The 12916-nt window shown below is 45.8% G+C and overlaps 2 pseudogenes; both read left to right on the forward strand.

Moving 5' to 3' along the window:
• Nucleotides 1-3394: 3394 nt before the first annotated feature.
• Nucleotides 3395-10791, forward strand: LOC136661491 (digestive cysteine proteinase 2-like; annotated as a pseudogene).
• On the forward strand, nt 7521-7638 carry LOC136661840 (5S ribosomal RNA; annotated as a pseudogene).
• Nucleotides 10792-12916: the final 2125 nt, after the last annotated feature.

Raw genomic sequence — 12916 nt, forward strand, 5'->3', positions numbered from 1 at the left:
ATGGACGTCCTAGTGTGGGGCCCCAGTGGGGAGGGTTATTGTGTTTATATTACTGCACATATTGCTGATTGTGTTGAGATTACTGTACATATTGCTGATTGTGTTCATATCATTGTACATCTTGCTGTGTTGTGTGTGAGTGTGCCCATCTCTGTGGTTTCAGAGTAAGGCCAAGTGGGTCTCTGCCTGACTGAGTGTTGTGTGACTGAGACAGGAATGAGAACGTGTGTGTGTGTGTGTGTGTGTGTGTGTGTGTGTGTGTGTGTGTCAAGGCAGCAAACTCAGAGGTTTTGAAGGACTGGCCATGAGTGAGTCACTGTTTTGGGCAGCCAATCCTGCTGAGACCAGACTCCCAGGCAGGAGGCCAGCTTGTGTGACAATTAAGATGGGGCAATCAGAGGCTGAGCCTGATGAAAGAAACCCTTTGAAATGTATTTTGGATAACTTTGAGTCCCTGGGAAGGGGAAACCCCACCATTCTGAATGGGTGAATTACCAGCCAGCTCAGAATTTCAATGGTACTCTCAATTTCCATATGTTGTTAACCCTGTCTCAGTCCTTTCAGGAAGTGGGGAAGGCATTGGACATTGAATCTTTGCAATTGTTTATTCCCCCAAGAAATAGACCTGAGCTCTTAAAAAAAAAAATGTAGGATTGAATGTTTAAGATGTAGAACCTGTAAGCCCTGTGCAGACTTTAGTGGCTGAGGCTCCAACCACACCGCCTCCTACCTATCCTGCACCCCCTTCCTTTCAACAAGGCACCCTCCCTTCCCTCCTCCAATGTACTCAGTGTTCTGCTTGCCCACCCCTTCCCCTCAGTGTTCCTGCCATCCTTCCCTTCTATTTGCTTGGCAGTTTTATATGATGTGTTCTGCCTTCCCTTGTCTGGGAGACAAGATACAATTTGCTGTCTTGTTCCTGGGTGCTCAGGATCAGGCTCATTTGAACTTTGTTTTTTTAATGCACTTACTTAAGAGCAAACTACACTGCCTGTTTGCTTAGAAACACAGCCTGCAAGACAATATATGTGCCCATTACCTAGATCAGCAAAACTGAGTCAATGAGACCCTAGGGGCCAGAATACAAGCTAAAAATGCTTAGGGTGATTTAGGGAGACCCTAAAGTATAGAGTCTCCAGCTACAATAATAACCATGATTTGCCTCCTACCTATTTAGGTAACTAAAAAAGACTAATTGCAGCTGCAACCAACCTAGACAGCTGTCAAAAGTGTGTTTCTCTTTAAATACAACCTTTAATCATTCTTAATAACTTTTGGATTTCACAGGTATGCAATGCAGGAAGTCTGTGTGTCCCGTCCCCCCCAAGAGACAGGAAAGCCAGAGAAACCCTCCTAACCTTTGTGCCTCAAGGCATGCACAGAGTGCAGAACAGTCTCCACAAACAGTACCCTTCTGAGTAGACGTGGAAACCCTGAGCCTTCAGTTTCTATTTTAGCAGATTTGTTTAGGAGGTTAGGATTCCCTTTTCCTTCAACTCCAAATCCGGAAAATTGCCCTAGGGTGTTTCATGCCTCCCACATGGCCTTGTGCACACTGAAAAGTTTTTGTGTAGGTGGGGAAGTTACCATTTGAGAAAAGCCATAACTGTTGGAAGTGAAATATCAAGGATCACACCTGTTCCCCCTTCTCTCTGCTCATCATGAAAGGTGCGGTGACCCTAGTCAAAGATCAGGCTGTGTGTGGTTCCTGCTGGAGCTTTGCTACGACAGGCACACTGGAGGGTGCTCTGTTCCTCAAGGTGAGAGCTCAGTGACCTGTCAGTTCCTTACCAGTGGCGTAACTAGGGCTTGTGTCACCCAGTGTGGGCCTGCTCCTGTGCTGTGGGCGGGGCAATGTCCCAGGCAGCGGGTGTGATGATGCACTGTCACTCAGCCCAAACTAGTTTTTTTGGCTATAACTTTTGTTAGAATATAACATGTACTCAAAAATACCAAGATTTTAAAAATTTTGACCAGTAGTGGTGTCACCCCCGTGTGGGTGTCACCTGGTGCAGCCCACATCTCCCACCCCCCCTAACAACACTGGTGTTCCTTACAGCTGGCTTGTTACCTGAGAGCCCTGGGAGAAGAACTTTGCTGCTAGCAGAACTATGGATCCAGCAAAGGTTGTTTAATCAAACAAGTCATAGATTATTGTAGGGGGAAAGTGTGAGGTTAAGAGATGAAAGCAGATTTTATAGGCACACAAACATTGTCAAGCCTTCCACAGCCAGCAGATGAGGGAGTAAATCTGCAACTGGATTGTACCAATTTAGGCTGTGAAGATAGGGGGAGGGGGGATTACACCGCTGGTACCAGGGTCTCTGCATCCTGGACAATTGTGTCTTGGTCTAGTGAGTCCTGGATACTGGTGTCCCTGGACATTCAAGCCTATTCTTGTTTTGATTTTCTTTTTTTTGGCGTCCCAGTTATTAGCACCCCACTATAACTGGGCAACAAACCCCACATTATATATTGGGGTGGCCAAACTTGCTTAATGTAAGAGCCACAGATAAGAAACTTCAGTTGTTTGAAAGCCTCAAGAGAGATGTTTAAGAGCCACAATATTTAGGAAGCACTCAGGTTCTTCAATATACTTATTCACCATGAACATTAAACTTACGTGTTAATCCAGTGAACTCTCAGTTTATACCCAGTAAATAAGCATAAAACTTCAACATTTATTTACCTTTTATATTGTGATGCAAATTAAGAACCACACATATGTCAAAGAACTGCATGTGAATGTCCGTGGAGGTCCGGGAATGGGTATGCTACCAACCTGTATATGCTAAGACTCTTAACCCAGCCCTAACCCTACCTTCGCATTTTAAAAATAAAAAAGTACATATAATTTAAATATACACCTATTGCGACACAAATATCTAGGACACAAAAAGAACGTGGAGACGAATGTCCAATATCAGAATGCGTTTGACTGGGACACAGTTGTCCAGGATGCAAAGGTCCTGTCACTTGTACAGCTGAATGGTTACCCATAGTCAAGAAATAGAGCTGTTTACTGCTACCTCCACTGACCTTCCTCTTTTGTCTCCCATATGGCAGTAATTAAATTGTAAGTTCCTTGGGGCAGGGACCTGCTGCCTCGTGTTCCCAGGTGGGTGCTCTCCCCCCTCTTTCTTCTTACATACACAGAGAGAGGGAGAAAGAGAGGGAGAGATGATGTATGGCATGCTAAATCTAAACATCCTTTCTTGAGCAGGAAAAGGACATTTGAGGAGGGGAAGCTGTTAGAAGAGCTGGTGTCAGTGCCTTGATGTAGAGACCAATGAGTCACCATATTTATCCCTTTCCCTGCAGACTGGAGTCCTAACTCCACTATCTCAGCAGATCTTGATTGATTGCTCTTGGGGCTTTGGAAACCATGCTTGCGATGGAAAGGTGCCTTCGATTCTGTGGATAGGGAGCTTCTTTGGTCAAAGTTGGAAAACATGGGGATTGATAAAAGATTGTTGCTGCTGATTAGGTCCCTCCATCTAAATACTTCATGCAGGGTTAGACGCTCCTGGAGTGGGAATCTAACTCATTCCATCGCTACCAACAAAGGGGTCAAACAGGGCTGTGTCTTGGCCCCCATGCTTTTCAATCCGTTTCTAAACGACCTGGCCCATCCCTGAAGGAAGTAGATAGCCATTGCCCGAAGCTTGGCGCAAGTCAAGTGCCACTACTTCTGTATGCGGATGATGCAGTACTGATATCCTGTACTAGGATTGGCCTAAAGCGTCTGCTGAATCGCACTGAAGAGTATCTTCTGTCCAACAAATTGCAAATCAATTATGCTAAATCTAAGATAATGATATTTGCCAATAGATGGAAGGCTTTTAAGTGGTCTTGTAATGGCAATAAAATGGAGCAGGTTAAGCATTTCAAGTACCTGGGAATCAACTTCCATTACAGGCTCACTTGGGCTTTTCATCGTAAGGCAGTGCAGAACGCATCCAAACTGGCGTCCTCAGCTATTTCCCGTTTCTTTTTTACCTGCGGCAATGGTTATGTTCCAGCCGCTCTGGAGGCGTTTAAGGGAAAGATTCTTTCCCTGGTCCTTTATGGCTCTCCCGTCTGGTATAAGGCTACTAGCCAACCATTAGAACGCATTCAAGCCTCCTTTCTGCGGAAGATTTTGGGTTTACCCAGGTGCGTTCCCTACTCGGTTCTGTGTCTCGAGGTGGGGTTAATTCGGCTAAAGACGACTGCTTGGCTAAGATTACTGAAATTTTGGTTTAGGATTTTATTTAACCCTACCTCCTCTGGTCTAATGCTCCAATTATTGTCGGATTCAGTCCTGCCATTAGAGATCACTGATCTTCTAACCAAGCTCAGGTCAATAGGGCTGGACACTGCAGAGCTAGGCATGATTGGTTGTGATGCTGCTCACAGAATCGTCAAAGAAAGAATTCTTGACATTGAACAACAAGAGCTGTTTAGTGCCACCAGAACCACATGCTCTCCACTCTATCTCCATGTTCCAATCAGTTTCGGGAAACCAGCCTCCTTCTTTTATCACCTGGAGTGCCCACAGGCTCGGAGAGCATTCACACTTGCAAGATGTAATGCTCTTCCATCAGCCGTGTTATCGGGTAGGTTCAGTGGTATTCCCTACTCGGAGAGGAAATGCAAGTGTGGTAGGGATTGTATTGAGACCATAACACATACCCTTTTCTACTGCCCACTTCATGACATCTCACGCAAGAAATATCTAGGCCCTTTGCTAACTAGGATGCAGGGCTGGGAGGACTCAATCATGCTTCAGTCTCTCCTTTCCACACCTGACTCTGAGACCCTTGATAGGGTCGCTGCCTTTTTATCTGGGGTAATTGCCAGGTAGAGCTCTGGAACTCTGGGCAGTATGTGAGGAAAAGACTGATGTCTATGTTGTGTTGTCTTCGTATATTTTTGTTTTGTTTTGTTCTTTCTCTGTATTTTATGCCAATAAAGGTCTTACTGACTGACTGACTGACATGCTTGCGATGGTGGTCAAGAATGGCATGCATACGAGTGGATCATGAAGCATGGTGGAATTGCCAGCACAGAGTCCTATGGGCCTTACATGGGTCAAGTGAGTCCAGATTGTCTGTCTGTGTGGGAAGCAAAACTTATAATAGTCATGACATGAAGTGAATAATAATAATGGCGAGAAAATAAATGCAGTGAATATTTCCCCACAAGCAATGGATGCAATTCTGCATCAAATGGTATATAACATGACATAAAGCCATGATTTCCAGGATTTTGGTCACTAGGGTATCTCCCCCCCACCCTGGATGTCTCATTGGCCCGTTTTGAGTTAAGGCAGTGGTTCTCAAACTTTTAACACTGGAACCCACTTTTTAGAATGACAGTCTGTCCGGGACCCGCTGGAACTGATGTCATGGCTGGAAGTGACATCAAGCAAAACAAAATGAATAATTATAAATAATTAAGTTAAAGATAAACAAATAATTAAGGGGAAGCCAGCCCTGTTTCACCAAGTGAATTTTCTCTGTAGCCTGCCTACAATAACACCCTCCACAAAAATATCAGTGAGATTTTCAGCCCTCCCCAGTGCCCAGTTCAGTGTAAACTCTATTTCAAGCATAGCAATATCAGGACCCTCCGGGCTTTACCAGTCTTTAAAAAGTAAAAATGCACCTTACCAGCTGAAGCCTCTGTTTTGATCCTTCTTATTGGGGGGGGGGGGGGGGTGCTGACTTCTGGAGCTCCACTTCCATCAGATTGGGACCATGCAGATAGCCTTGTATTCCCCTTTGCCTGACTTGACCAGCAGCCAAGGCATGCCACTCAGGAGTAAACATGACCATGTGGCTTACTTTCACTTTCCATAGGGCTCAATTAATACAGTCAACTGCTTGGAGGGAGGGACTTCCTTCTTGGGTGTTTTTTGGGGGCTGCTTTCATTGGATAGGAACCATTCTGGTGTCATTGGATTCCTCTCTGCCTACCCTTTCCAACAGACTAAGGCAGGCTCTTCTACTCATGAGTAAACACACAATATGGCTGTTTCACTTTCCATAGGGCTCCATGCATTTTTTGGTTTCTGGTTTTTTGGCCATAAGTTTTGATGGAAAGGAGATATTTCACTCTGGTTACTTTCATTATATTCTGCTGGAAATTCCGCATCCAATGGTATATAGCATGATGGGGTTATTCATAACCTCTGCGATGTTAGCAATGTTGGGTCACTTGTGGTATCACCCCCCAAGACTGGTACCTGGGGTGGACCGTTCCCCCCACCCCTCGCTAGCTACGCCACTGGGGTGGAAGGAGATGGAGGCCCTCGCCAATTCTCTGCCCACCCCTTAGTATCAATATATCAGTGGCTACTAAATGTTATCAGTGGCTGTTAGTCATGATGACTATAGGTTCAGGACAGCACGTCTTTGAATACCTGGTCTAGTGATGTCATGGTGAGAATGGGGTGTTGGTTTCACCTCCTGTTATTGAGATCCCAGAGACAGCTGTTGGATCACTGTGAGATGAGACTTTGGCCTGAGCCAGCTGGGAACCCATATGTTCTTATGGTATGCATATCATACCTGGTGCAGGAGCCCAATGTGCCACCCCCATCCTCCTCCCAGGGCAGTGCAGCACCCTGGACAGTGGGCATGGTGATGCACCATTGTCCCACCTCCACTGGTTTTTTGCTATAATAGGATATTTCAACACAGCTTGTTTCATTGCATTCTGCATGAAATTACACATTGATTGATACATGATAATGATAATATTAACATATTCACATGATGATATTATTCAAAAATACCTACATTTTACATATTTTGGCCAGGAGGGTGTCACTCCCCCTATGCGCGTCACATGATGCGGCCACACACCCCTAGCGATGTCACGGCTTATAGAAATCTCATCAGCAACTGCTCTTTGAGATTCAGCAGACATTACTCATGTGCTTCCAGGCGAGGCTTTGCAGCTGTGAGAGCTACAAAACATGCAAGCTGAGAAATTCCGTAAGTGGAATGCTGCAATCAGTAGTGCATTACATGGTTGCTGTATGATCTCACAAAATGGCAGGCCATGCACACAGCCTTGCACAAGCCGCAGTCAGAACCCATGAGCTCTAAGACAGAGACGTGTATGTGAAGCAGTAACAGTTTTCTAATCGAGGAGCTGTCTGGTTTCCCTCTTCCAGAATGGCTATTGCCACTACAACAAATCCGAGCTGATGGCCAAGGTCTCTGGCTACGCAACGTGCCCTCTGCAAACGCCACCGCCTTGAAGGCTGCTCTGTTCAAGCATGGCCCTGTGGCAGTGAATGTCGATGCCTCCCACAAGTCCTTTGCCTTTTACGCCAACGGTGTCTACCATGAGCCAAGCTGTGGTGAGTCTGACTGGTGGGGGAGGAGTTTAGATGCCAGGGGCTGGAGCAGTGGCGTTGCTAGGGGGTGCAGGGGTTGCAGGCTGCACCTGGTGACATGCACGGGGGGGTGTCACATCACTACTGGCCAAATTTTTTTAAAACTTGGTATTTTCAAATAATACAATCATGTGCAGCAACTGCTACCCTGCATGTTCCCGATCTCCTCTGATCTCGGAAGCTAAGCAGGGACAGGCCAGGTTAGTACTTGGATGGGAGACTGCTTGGGAATACCGGCTGCTGTAGGCTTATACCATAGTCTTTTGAGACTGAATCATATTATGTACCATTTGATGTATGCTTTCATGCAGATGCAATGAAACAAACTGCACTGAAATATTTCTATTCTATTAAACGTTATAGCTAAAAAACCAGCAGGTGAGTGGGGCAATGATGCATTGCCACACCCACCACCTGGGGGGCATTGCCATGCCCACTGCATGATTGGTGGTCTATCATGGGGGTAAAGTGCTGGTGATGGAAACTCCAGGTGATGGAAACTCTCGTGACACCACTGGGCTGGAGCCCTCCATGCTCAAAAAAAAATTCTTCACCCATCAAGGGAGAAACCATTTTCAGGCAGGGCTGCACCTCAAGTATTGGTTTCATGTTTCTTCTCAATAAGAGCACTCTTCACCTCCCAGAACATACACGCTCTGAATTCAGAATTGCATTTGGAGCTGGTACGATATTGACTATTCACAGTGCCTCTTGGTAGCGTCTGAGTCATCAGTGCACACACACACTCTCCAGTATGAAGCTGTCCTCTGTTGAGTCAGGCTATTGGTTTAATTACAGAATCCTAGAATGTTAGAGTTGGGAGGAACTTTGGAGGTCATGTAGTCAAACCTCCTTGTCAGTGCAGGCTACAGCATCCTTGACATGTGACTGTCCAGCCTCTGCTTGAAAATCTCCAACAAGAGAGAGTCCACTAGGCAGATGGTTCCAAGGCCAGACAGCACTTACAGTTAAGAAATTCTTCATCATGTCTGGCCCAAGTCTACCTCCCTGTAGTTTTAACCCATTAATTCTAGTCCTGTTTCAGGAGTGACCTAAAGCAAGTCCTGTCCTTTTTCTGTGTGACATTCCTTCAGATACTTGAAGACAGCTATCATATCACCCCTCGTCTTCTCTCCTGCATGCTAAATATACCAAGCTCTTTGAACTATTAGACAGTTTCCAGACCCCTTGCCACCTTAGCTGCTCTCCTCCAAAACCACTTCAGCTTACCAGCATCCTCCTTGTAAGGGGGTACCTGGAATTCTATCTGCGCCATATTCTGAGTCAGGCCTGGCTACTGCAAAATAGAGTAGAACCATTACTGCTTGTAATCTGGACTCTATGCCTAAAAAAAAAAAAAAAAAAAAAAAGCAACCTACCATTACGCTTGCTTTATTTGAAGCTGCATCACATTGCTGGCTCTTCTTCAGCATGTGAACCCAAACCTATTGTGCAATCCTGCGACTTATGATACGAAACACAAGATCTGTCATCATGAGACCAGGATAGGATTGGGCTGTCTGTTTCATTACAATTATTAGGAGAACTGATAGTTGACTTGGTTCAGAGCATCTTCTTGTGTTCAGCCTCTTTCTTAATGGCGTTGCTAGGCAGGTGCGAGGGGTGCAGGCCGCACCAGGTGATGCGCCAGGGGGATGCGCCCTGTGGGGTGATGTGCTAAAATTGCACCATTAGCAGCTACCCCATCGTGCCATACACTGTTGGATGTGGAATTGTCAGCGGAATGGAATGCAAGAAACAGAATTGAAATAGCTCCTTTCTTTCAAAAGTTATGGCCATAAAACTGGAAAGAAAAAATGAATGGATCCCTATGGAAAGTAAAAGTGAGCTGTATCACACGTATACTCGTTGGTAGGCATACTTGCTATAGTCCGTTGGAAAGGGCAGGCTGAGAGGAATCCAATGACACCAGAATGGTCCTGATCCAATGAATGCAGCCAAAAAAAAATACCCGAGAAGGAGGTCCCATCCCTCCCAGCTGCGAGTCTCTTGAGCCCAAAATGAAGCCACATGGCTGCGTTTACTCATGAGTAAGTGAACTTGCCTTAGTCCATCAGAAGGGGCAGGCTGAGAGGACTCCAAGATGTCAGAATGGTCCTGATCCAATGAATGCAGCCCCCAAAAACACCCAAGAAGGAGGTCCCTCCCTCCCAGTTGTGAGTCTATTGAGCCCTATGGAATGCAAAGCAGCCTCACGGTTGCGTTTACTCATGAGTAGGCAGACGTGCCTTGGCTGGTGGTCAGGCCAGGCAAAGGGGAATCTGAGGACACCAGGATGATGCCGATCCGATGGAGCTGGAGTGCAACAAATGCTCCAGAAGGCAGCCTCCCCCCCCCCACTAAAAAGGACAAAAGAGAGGCTTGAACTGGTAAGGGGAAAGTTTTCTGTTTTCCACTTGCAAAGCCAGGTGGGTCTTTATCTTGGTCTGCTTGAAACAGAAGAACTTTAAACTGGGCACTGGGGAGGGCTGGAAATCTCACTGATTCATTTTTTGGGGGGGCGTGTTATTGCAGGCAGACTATAGAGAAAATTCACTAGCTGGAACAGGACTGGCTCCCCCTTATTTAATTATTTCTTTTATTTTAATTTAATTATTTATAATTATTTATTTTAATCTGCTTGATGATGTCACTTCTGGCCACAACATCGCTTCCAATGGGTCCTGGACAGATTGTCATTCTAAAAAGTGGGTCCCAGTGCTAAAAGTTTGAGAATGCTGCAATAAGGTGTTAGTAAGTTGACAAGGGGTGTGTGTGTGAGAGACTCTACAAGTTTTCAAAATCACTAAAATCAGAGTTTGGAGGAATAACACCATCATGTGATATATCAATCAATGTGTAATTTCATGCAGAAGGCAATGAAGCAAAGCACATTGAAATATCTGTGTTCTAACAAAAGGTACAGCCCCAAAAACAGTGGGGGCGGGGCAATGGTGCATCACCACGCCCACCACCTGGGGCGTTGCCCCGCCCACTGCATGGGGTGATGCACAGGCCTCCTGCACTGGGTGACGCGAATCCTAGTGATGCCACTGAATAGAAATGACCAGTGGAGAAGCACAGTCGATTGACTCTCCCCCTTTTCTTCTTCTTCTAGGAAACAAACCTGCAGAGTTAGACCATGCAGTCCTAGCAATAGGATATGGGATCCTCCAAGGGGAAAGCTATTGGCTCATCAAGAACTCTTGGTCCACCTATTGGGGCAATGATGGCTACATCCTCATGTCCATGAAAGACAACAACTGTGGCGTGGCAACCGCTGCCACTTACCCCATCCTGGCCTAATGGTGAAGATGGTCCAGGCTAGTTGACCTTCTGGGAGGCCTCTGCCATGTGGCATTTAGAATTGGGTTGACCTGAATGAGGCTGGAATTCAGGACCATCTGCATAGCAATGTCTCATTGCATCTCTGTAGAAGAAATTCCTAAAACAACAAAACTCATGTCATGCAATGAAAGGACTTCTGTCGTTACTGCATTTTTTCAGCTCAGTATCTCTGTTTAACACGGAGGCAGACTGCTCTGTCCAGTACCATGCCATGTGGCTGCACTGCGCAAGGACCTGATCCCCTACTTCACTTTCTGCCCAAGAGGTAGGGAAATGTTCCAGACCACATAACATTCACATTTGGGTGACCAGAATAAATTATGTGTGGCAAACAAACATGCCTAGACAGCTCAAGTCATTTAAACTGTTGCAACTTCCTGTGTCAGATGACAGATTTATCCTCCATGTCTATGCCAGTGATTTCTTCACCCTAACAGCACCTTCAGGAAGGTGACCCCATCTAGTGCTTTGCATGTCCTTAAGGTGCTACAAGACTGTTTTTGTTCTAATTCATGCCTGAAATCATCTGTAGCTTGGGACATTTTCAACTACAGCCAAGGGCAGCAGGGATACAGGGAAAGGGGAGAACCACCCCGCAAATGACCAGACCCACCAACTAAAACTTCTCTACACCAGAAATGCTGTTCTTCTGATCCAAGATGCCCCAAAGTGATTGTAAATAGCCTTGGGCATCTTAGGCTGCAATCCTAACCCCTTATGTCAGTACGTTCCAGCACTGGCCTAGCAGTGCCAATGGGACATGTGCTGCATCCTGCAGTTGGGTGTCACTCATGGAGGCCTCCTCAAAGTCAAGAGCTGTTTGTTCCTTTACCTCAGAGCTGCATTGCCCTTAAGTCAGTGCTGGAAAGCACTGGCATAAGGGGTTGGGATTGCGCCCTTAGTTTTTAAGAGGAAAGGCAGGAAATCTTTTAAGTGAAAAGCCACACAACATCCAAAGCCAGTAGCACAGAGTTTCAAAACTCTTTAATTGAAGCTCTACAGCAATGAGAACCATCCTGCAGATCGTGAGAGCCACATTTTTGAACAGCCACCATCTGTAACGGCCTCCTCTGGAGCCTGGTTAGATTGTATTTCTGGTTTAAAAAAACCCTGGAAGAAAAAAGAAACAGTTAAGTTTGTAAAAGAAATGGAAAAAATGAGGGTTCTGATGGATTCCCAGTAGACTAGTATAAATTGTAGTTGGACCGAGCAATCTGTAAACGACATTCTCGAACACTATACAGTCCAATTCTCTTCCCCCCCTTTGTTCTACTGTGCACAGATGTCTTGAATGGCCCGAAACTAGGAAAAGACCACACCCAGTTTGAGATTTAGGGCCCAGTCCTATCCAACCTTCCAGGCTGACGCATGGCTGCCCCCACACCACCAGATGCAGCACATGCTCTGTTGGCATGTCTGCATCTGCACGGAAAGGTTGGATAGGATTGGGACCTTAATCCCATCACTGGGCAAAAGTTCTCTTCTTTGCAAGTCTATATAGCAGGGATGGGAACTCAAATCAGGTGGCCTGAGTCCAAACCATGAAAACACGTTTTTTGCTGACTCATGTACACTCGAGTCATCTATGTTGATGATTCCGGCACTAACTCGAATCTGAGACCCCTGACTGAGAGTCATGAATGTAAACAACTTAAGTGCATAAGTCTGGGTGTGCTTGCTTACTTTTTTCATGGCGTGAAAGACCTTGTGGGGCCATAATTCAGACCGGGTGAGCAGCAGGGAAATTCCAGCCAGGAGGCAGGGAAGGGTTAATGTTTTGGCTTTGCATTGAACAAGAGGTGGGGGATGGGAGGCAGCAGCAGGCTCTTTTGTCCATCTTTGAAGGAACCAATGATAACACAGGCCAACACACACTTTGCTTCCTTAAACGTTACACCAATTCCTGGGTATATTTGGGGTGCTGATTCCAAAAATGGCATCTGTTTTGCCCTATCACGTCTAGTTTGGGAGATATGCTTCATTAGTGAATAGTTCAAGCAGCTTCCTCATGAGGAAGCCATGGTGTAGTCTCCAAAACTAGACATGATAGGGCAAAACGGATGCCATTTTTGGAATAGGCACCCCAAATTCATATCAAATCACCATAAAGTTTGGGAAAAACTTTTCTGACCCTCAATTTTGTAGGCCTGTGTAATTGGACAAAGGATGAGTAGAAGG

This window comes from Tiliqua scincoides, chromosome 10 (genome assembly GCF_035046505.1).
Source record: "Tiliqua scincoides isolate rTilSci1 chromosome 10, rTilSci1.hap2, whole genome shotgun sequence".
Taxonomy (NCBI): domain Eukaryota; kingdom Metazoa; phylum Chordata; class Lepidosauria; order Squamata; family Scincidae; genus Tiliqua; species Tiliqua scincoides.